General features: G+C 38.2%; 2 non-coding genes across 2 annotated transcripts; one reads left to right on the forward strand and one right to left on the reverse strand.

The window, feature by feature from the left end:
• Positions 1–3,549: 3,549 nt before the first annotated feature.
• Positions 3,550–3,656, forward strand: LOC146907871 (small nucleolar RNA R71). Its single transcript, XR_015020747.1, has one exon. It is a non-coding gene; the product is annotated as a small nucleolar RNA R71 (small nucleolar RNA).
• Positions 3,657–7,418: 3,762 nt separating this feature from the next.
• LOC146907872 (small nucleolar RNA R71) lies at positions 7,419–7,525 on the reverse strand. The gene has a single exon (XR_015020892.1). It is a non-coding gene; the product is annotated as a small nucleolar RNA R71 (small nucleolar RNA).
• Positions 7,526–8,959: the final 1,434 nt, after the last annotated feature.

Consider the following 8,959-nt stretch of genomic DNA (forward strand, 5'->3'; position numbering starts at 1 on the left):
CATTATTTTCATCATTGACACGGTTGCCCCTTTGAACTTCATTGCGAAGGCCGGAGATCTCAACACCTTGCCTTTGTTGCTCGGTGCTCATCCTCTCGATTTCATTATGAATCCATGTCCATCTTTGATTTTCATTAAGCTCACCGGCTTCATGGCCATGGTGCCCCTCTTGGTGCAAGTTAGCACCTTCTCCCTCATCATGGTGCAAGTTAGCACCTTCTCCCTCTTCATCATCTTGCTCACCAAGAACCTGCACATCATTAACATACAACCAATTTTCTTCCACCTCGATGGTAGTCCGAGATGGGTTAGGCAATAAAAACACGATTGGCACATTTAGCTTAAGTTGGTAATGGAGCGGTGGACGATGTTTGATGAAGTTCATAGCAATATGGGTTTCTATGTTAAGCCTATTATTTCCCTCAATTGGTTTGATCCCCTCATCTTCACCTACTCCAAAACACCTAGCTATATATGTAATGATGCCACCCACCACTATGTCTCCTCTACCGGCCGGTCTAGTACCGACAAAGTCTAGGTAATCATTCAAATAAAAACAAGTATTGACGGGGTGGTTGTGGAGCATTGCCCATAGCATGAACAATTCATCGGTTCTAGTGTTTCCTAGCTCGGTTCTACCCCAAATAGTGCAAGCCATTACCCTTTGGAGGTACCTAAGTACGGGATTGTGGATGTTGCTAGCTTTGTTGGCTCTAGGAACATAGTTGGAAACGCCGGTGATACGTGTCCAAAAGGCAGCTGGGTCATAGTTATCCGGTTTCAGGCTAGGATCCCAATGATCATGAATATATCCTTCATTTGCAAAACCTAAGGCCTCACAAAAGTGCTGAAGTGACATGTCATAATCAATATTCATCAACCGAAAAACAACTCTATGGTTAGGGTTATCAAAATTCAACTTATCTTTAGTGAAAACAATTGAGCTTAAAAATTCATAAGTGAAGTTTTCATAACCCCGCATAGGTTTCAGCAAATCAGTCTAACCTAACTTTCCTATCATCCTAGAAACATCATCAAACAGCTCTAGCACATCTAAAGTGTTGGGATCAGGATAACGAGAAGGATGCAAGTGTTTAGAGATTAGAATTTTATACCTGTCCCGTTGCTTGTTGTTCTTGAAGTTTATTCCATGATTCTTCACTTGTGCTTGCTTCTTTGGGGGAGGTCCTCCTTGAGAGCTTGCTGGTTCTTTACCACTTCTTCTTGAAGCCATTGACCCTTGTTGGAATTGGTTTTGAAGGTTTAGGGTTTGGGAGAATTTTTGGTGGAAAGGATTGGTTTAGGGTTGGGGTTGATGTTTAAGGAAGGTTTGTTGGTTTGGATGTGGAGATTGGTTAAGGTTTTGTGGTGTTTGGGTTAGGTTTTGAAAGATTAGGGTTTTGGTGAATTATGGTTTTGAATGGATGAAAGATGTTTTTGATGGGAGGGTTTTGTTTTGGATGAGATTTGTGATTGATTGGTGAAAGAATTGAGTAATTTGGTTGGGTTTTGATGAAGCTATGAAGGTTTGGAGTTTAAGAGTTATGGAGGTTTAGAGAGAGGGTTAGAAGATGAAAGAAGTTTGTGGTTTGAGAATGAATGGAGAAGAAGGAGAAAAATTGGTATATGGGATGCTAGAAGTCGGGCACGGCCGTGCCACCCTTTGGCACGGGCCGTGCCAACATTCTGACCTTGGACTTCAACTTTTATTCACAAACCATGGCACGGCCGTGCCATCTCAGCACGGGCCGTGCCAGCCTTCTGGACCTGGGGGCTTCAAAATTTTTCAGTTTTTTCGAATCAACTTGGACAATTACCTACAAAACATCTTAAAACAAAGAAAAACAAAACAAAAGCAGTTAAATGCGTGGGTTGCCTCCCACGAACCGCTCTTTTAATGTCATTAGCTTGACGGTTAGAAAGAGTCCTTAGAATGGATCAAAGATATCATATTGTGTAGATGACGCTATAAAACGTTCTTTCACAACATGATCGTTAAGCATGCAACAAGAGTAAAGAGCGGGACCTTTCATAACGTTTTCCAACTCAAATCCTACCATCTTATCACTCACTTGAAAGACTATCCTACCAAGTTTAACATCAATGAGAGCTCCTGCAGTTGCGAGGAAAGGTCTACCTAGGATTATAGGGACGTCATCGTCCTCTTCAATGTCAACGACTACAAAATCAGTGGGGATGTATATCCCTTCTATCTTAACGGGTATGTCCTCGACAAATCCTACAAGTTTCATGGTAGAACGATCAGCAATTTTCAATTCCATCTCGGTAGGTTTCAATTCTCCTATCCCTATCCTTTTAAGAAGAGACAAAGGCAGCAAACTAACACTAGCTCCTAAGTCACATAAGGCTTTGTTTATGGTTTCATTCCCGATTTCACATGGTATGGCAAAGCTACCTGGATCTCTAAGCTTAGGGGCTGCTTCTTGGATGATTGCACTAGTTTCCTTAGCCAAGGCTATTGTCTCATTATGCTCTATAGCTCTTTTCTTTGAAAAAATTTCCTTTAAAAACTTGGCATATAGAGGCATCCTAGACAAGGCTTTAGCAAAGGGAAGTTTAATGCAAATTTTCCTGAGTATGTTAACAAATTTTTCAAACTTACCCTCTAGTTTAAGCTTATCAGGATTTAAGGGGGATGGAGTTTTATTTTCTTCAAGTGATTTTGCTTCTTCTATCACGACTTTATCACCTAAGGGCTTGACATTTTCTTTCCCAATGTTTTTAACCTTAGCAAAAGTTTCGCCTAACTTACTACCCCCAAAAGATATGACATTAACTTGGGCTTTGGGATTGGCTTCGGTTTGACCAGGAAAGACTCCCGGTGTTTGGGAAGATGTAGCCACTTGTTGGGCTATTTGGGCGATTTGTGTTTCAAGCATTTTAGAGTGAGTAGCAATAGAATCAACCTTGGTATTGAGCTTGGAAAGAGAATCATTCAGAAATCCAGTTTGGTTTTTAAGTTCTTGAAGTTGTTTGTTTTGGTTGGCAATAGGATTTTCCAACAAAATTTCCAAATTGGATTTTTGAGTGAATCTTTGGTTGTTTGCATAACCGGGTGGTGCTACTTGTCCATAGGGATTTTGGTTTTTATAAAAATTTTGATTTTGTCTCATCCCTTGGTTGTATTGAGCATAATTCATTTGCTCAACACCGTTAATAGCACTACCTAGTTGGCAATCAACACCAGCATGACCAGTTATACCACAAATTTCACAAGAAGGAGTAGAAGCAGAATTGATAGCACTAACATTGAGTTTTTCAAGTTTTTCAGTTAGTGTATCAATTTTAGAAGCAAGGTGGTCATAGTTAGAGACTTCGTGTATACCTGCCTCCCTTTTGGAGGGTGAAGAACTAGTGATGGCTCTCTCGTCGGTCCACTTGTAGTGATTTTGAGCCATGTCTTCGATCAAGGCATACGCCTCCGTGTAATTCTTGTTCATAAGTGCTCCACCTGCAGCTGCATCAACAGACATCTTAGTGGTATAAGGCAAGCCATTATAAAAAGTGTGGACTATAAGCCACTTCTCTAGGCCATGGTGGGGACAAAGTCTTAGCATTTCTTTGAAACGCTCCCATGCCTCATAGAGAGATTCCCCATCTTTTTGGTTGAACCGTGTGATTTGGTCTCTAAGTTTAGCGGTTTTAGATGGTGGAAAGAAACGGGCAAGGAATGCTTGCCTCATCTGATCCCATGAAGTAATGGAACCGACTTCGAGGGAATGGAACCAAGCGCTAGCTCTATCCCTTAAGGAAAAGGGAAAGAGATGAAGTCTTACGGCCTCTTGGTTCTCCTTCATGGTTCCACTAATTCGTAGGAAAACAGAGATGTGAAGATTGGGATCCTCAGTGAGGGATCCCGAGAATTGGTTTTGCTGCACCAAGTTAAGTAGGGCAGGCTTAATTTCAAAATTGTCATCCTCAACCGTTGGGTACACAATAACAGCTTGTGGCTCAGCCGTAGACGGCGTTGCATACTCTTTGAGAGTGCGATTGGCCATGGCGGTGTTATTTCGTGCGTCTCTCTTTCGTCTATGCAAATACCTTTCGATCTCGTTGATTATTACAACTCGATTTCTGGTTTTTCGCATAAAAAATTGAGAACCCAAGAAGTTAGTGATAACAGAAAAATAAAAATAAAAACAGAAAAAGAAAGAGAAGAAGAGAGAATTCTAATCACTAAGAAAAAGCTAATTAAATTAGTTAACTCCCCGGCAACGGCGCCAAAAACTTGATAAGGCCAAACCGCAAGTGCACGGCCTATCGAAGTAATAGTAGTAAGTAGAGTTATCGTTCCGCTAGGGAGTTGTTCAACTTAATTAACTTTTAATGAATTATTAGAGGAGAGAAAGTTGATAAGAAAGAGTTTGATTGCTGAAGGTAAAAACAATAATAATAAAGGTCCTTAGGATCATTGGTTCATCTTAATAACTAATCCTTCACTAGACAAAACCTAAACATCTAATTTCATGATTTACACACTAATTTCTAAAGACCGGTTTCCCTTAGCCCCTCACCTTTCCGATGAAAGTCCGGTGAGAGTTTACTTCTAGCAACCAAGCCTATTTCACTGACATGATTACTAGAAGATGCATAGAGGATTGAAACTACTCTTTGTCTCAATAATTGCAAAGACTATTTCACTGTTTTGTAATTATTGTCTAGATTCACTAGTTCCAACATCAAGACTCCGCTCTCGCTTTATGAATTGATGTTTGGGATGATGGATTAACGATTATCAAACCCTCCGTTTTCGCTTCCATAGTTTGATAATTGTTAATCCACATTAAGACGGTGAATCTAGATTAGAAATTAGGGTTACATAGAAATTAGGGTTTAGACATGTTTTGTTTAGGATTGAGTCATTAGACTCCCCAATAATCCTAAGACTAAGAAGTCTACTCACTCATGTTCATCGTAGACGTGGAGGAAGAAGAGAGAAATACGGTAAAATAAATTGCAAAGAAAGTAAAAGGGAAAATAAAGACTTTTATTAAAATAGCAATTGAAATAAACAAAGTAAAGCATGATTGTTTATGGTGGAGAGCTACTCTATTTATAGCTTTACATCTGACTTGGAAACTAAGCAACTAGAAGGATAAAACGGTAAAGCTGCAACAGGGTAACTTGGGCTTGAAGAAAAGCAGCAAAAGAGTATCCTAGGGACGGGCACGGCCGTGCCACATGTTGGCACGGGCCGTGCCAAGCTTCTGACTTTGGGGGAACATATTTTTGTCCCGTATCTTCGTATTCTTGCGCTGTATTTGTTCCAGTCCTCTTTCTTTTGCTCCAAGGCACCTTCCACCATATATTTATTCCTAAAATAAAATAAAAGACAATTTGCAGTAAAATATTCTAAACTAAAATAAAATGCAATAAAATAAAATCAAATCTAAAATAAAACTAAACTAAATAAGGCAGTAAATAATACTATCTATGACTCATCAGATGGCCTATACCAACTCTCGACCAATAAAGAACCCTTAAACAATAAAGATCCATGTGTCTACATGAGTCTCAAAGGAAATTGGCATATGAAACTTGGACATCCCAACAATAGAGTACAAGAAAAGGTGTTGAAAGATTGCAATGTAAAGACATCCCCTAGTGACCAATTTACATTTTGTGAAGCCTGGCAGTTTGGCAAACTTCACATTGATGAGTCTTTATTTAGTCTATTTTTATATATTATTTGGTTTAGTTTTATTTAGATTTGAATTTATTTTATTGCAATTTTATTTCCTTTTTGAATCTTTTACTTCAAATTGTGTTTTATTTTATTTCAGGAACGAATATATGATGGAAGGAGCCTTGGAGCAAACGAAAGGAGTCTGGAGAAAATACAGGACAAAAATACGAAGATACGGAGACAAAAATATGTCTCCCACAAGTCAGAAGCTTGGCACGGCCCGTGCCAACATGTGGCACGGCCGTGCCACCTCCCAGAACACCTTTTGCTTAGAGGCCAAGTCACTCTGTTTTAGTTTTACCGATTAGCCCTTATAGTTGCTTAGGTTTTAAGTCAATTGTAAAGCTATAAATAGAGTAGCACTCCATCACAAATATTCATCTTTTCTTGGAATACAATAAGTGACAATTGTCTTTCTAATAAAAGTTCATCTTTTTATTTACTTTGTTGCAATTTATTTTATGCTTTCTCTCTTCTTCCCCATGTCTACGATGAACATGAGTGAGTAGACTTCTTTGTCTTGGGATTGTTGGATAAGTCTAATGACGTAATCCGGATCAAACCAATCCTTAAACCTTAATTATATGTAACCTTAATTTCTAATCTAAATTCACCGTTTTAACAAGAATTAACCATTATCAAACTGTGGAAGCGAACGCGGAGGGTTTGATAATTGTTAATTCATTATCTCAAATATCAATTCATAAAGCGAACGCGGAGCTTTGATATTCGAACAAGTGAATTTAGACAAGCATTGCGAAACATGAGAATAGTCTAGCAAACCTTGAGACACATAAAGTTTCGATCTTCAAGGATTCCAAAGGCAATCACCCATGAGAATAGGTGTGGTTGTTGGAGGAATACACTCACTGACTTCGAAAGAAGCTTTGATATGCCAAAGAGAAACTTGTCTTTAGAAATTAGGACTAACGTAGAATTATAAGTTTAAGGTTTGTTTGTTAAGGATTCGTTATTACGATGAACCAATAATCCCAAGGCTCTTTTTATTATTATTTATTTTCAAACACCTGAACCTCCAATTTTATAATCTCTTTTCTTCTCCTCTAATCATTCTTATAAAGTTAGTTAAATTGAACAACTCCCTAGAGGAACGATACTTTTTTTACTACTATTATTTCGATAGACCGTGCACTTGCGGTTTGACTCTATCAAGTTTTTGGCGTCGTTGCCGGGGAGTTAACTAATTTAATTAACTTTTTCTTTTTGATTAGAATTTTCTTTCTTTTTCTTTTCTTTTCTTTTCTTTTCTTTTCTTTTTCCTTTTTTATCTTTTCTTTTATTTCTTCACCGTTAACTTCTTGGAAAGCACAAAAGTAATAACGACATGGCTGAAGAACGTGCTCTCAAAGAGTATGTGATTCCTTCAACGGAAGAGCCATGTGCTATTATTGTGTATCAAACGGTTGAGGGTGAAAACTTTGAAATCAAGCATGCCTAACTTAAGTTGGTGCAGCAAAATTATTTTGCGGGATCCCCCGACGAGGATCCCAATCTTCACATCTCAACTTTCTGGCGACTCACTGTGACATATAAGGCAAACCAAGAAGCCATAAGACTGCATCTTTTCCCTTTTTCTCTAAAAGATAAAGCTCTCTCTTGGTTCCATTCCCTAAGAGTTGGTTCCATCACCTCATGGGATCAAATGAAGCGAGAATTCCTCATCCGCTTCTTTCCCCCATCTAAAATCACCCGACTAAGGGCAAAGCTTTATCAATTCACTCAAAAAGAAGGGGAGTCTCTTTATGATGCGTGGGAGCGTTTCAATGAAATGCTTAGACTTTGTCCCCACCATGGCTTGGAAAAATGGTTAATTATCCATACTTTTTACAATGGTTTATCATGTGTTACTAAAACCTCTGTTGATGCAGCTGCAGGTGGTTCTCTAATGAACAAAGATTTCAAAACAACTTATGCTCTGATTGAAGACATGGCTCTAAATCTCTTTCAGTGGACCGATGAGGAAGCCATTGCAGATTCTTCACCCTCCAAAAGGAGGGCAGGTATGTATGAAGTCTCTAACTATGATTATCTTGCTGCTAAGATCGATGCACTAACCCACAACTTTGAAAAACTAAATGTTAGTGCTATCACTTCTACTTCTACGCCTCCTTCTTGTGAAACATGTGGTGAATGCAAACTAGGTAGTGTTGAATGAATAAATTTTATTCAAAACAATCAAGGAACAGCCCCACCTAGTTATGCGAATGTTCAAAGAGTCATTCAAAAGTCTAATCTTGAACTTTTAATGGAAAATTATCTTTTTAATCAATCCGAACAGCTCCGAGAGCTTAAGGATCAAACTAGACTTTTGAACGTCTCTCTTGCCACGCTTACATCAAAAGTAGACTCCATCTCCTCTCACAACAAAATCTTAGAAATTCAGCTCTCCCAAGTTATCCAAAAAGTTAGCCAACCTAAAACAGATAAAATGAATGTTGTCACACTTAGGAGTGGTAGGCAACTAGAGGACCCCGTAAAAAAGGACAAGCCTAGTGGGGTTGAGAAAGAGGTTGAAAAACCACAAGGAGAGGAAAATAGGATAGAGAGCAAAAAAACCACGAGGTGAGGGAACTACACCACCTCCTTTTGAACCAAAAATTCCTTTCCCACAAAGGTTTGCTAAATATAAGCTAGATGAGCAATTTAAGAAGTTCATTGAAATGATGAATAAAATCTACATTGATGTGCCCTTCACCGAAGTCCTAACACAAATGCCCACCAATGCTAAATTTTTGAAAGAAATTCTTTATAAAAAAAAAGGAAAATTGAGGAGAGTGAGACAGTTAACCTTACAGAAGAATGTAGTGCCATCATCCAAAATAAATTGCCACCTAAGCTTAAAGATCCAGGAAGCTTTTCTATACCTTGTGTAATAGGATCTGAAATAGTGAAAAAGGCAATGTGCGATTTAGGAGCTAGTGTGAGTTTGATGTTGATGAGTCATTATTTAGTTAGTTTTTATAATTATTTAGTTTAGTTTTATTTAGATTTAGTTTTATTTTATTTTAATATTATTTCCTTTTTGAATATTTTACTTCAATTGCATATTTTTATATTTTAGGAACAAATATTTGAAAGATGGAGTCTTGGAGCAAAAGAAAGGAGAATTGGAGCTGATTCATGCCAAAAATATGAAGATCTCATATAAAAATATATTATGCAAGAATTCATGCCAAAATATGAAGTCAACCAATAGAAGCTTGACACACCCCCAATTTACCATTTGCTGCT

Source organism: Medicago sativa, chromosome 7, assembly GCF_051527215.1.
Source record: "Medicago sativa cultivar Bolivia chromosome 7, Bolivia_mono, whole genome shotgun sequence".
Taxonomy (NCBI): domain Eukaryota; kingdom Viridiplantae; phylum Streptophyta; class Magnoliopsida; order Fabales; family Fabaceae; genus Medicago; species Medicago sativa.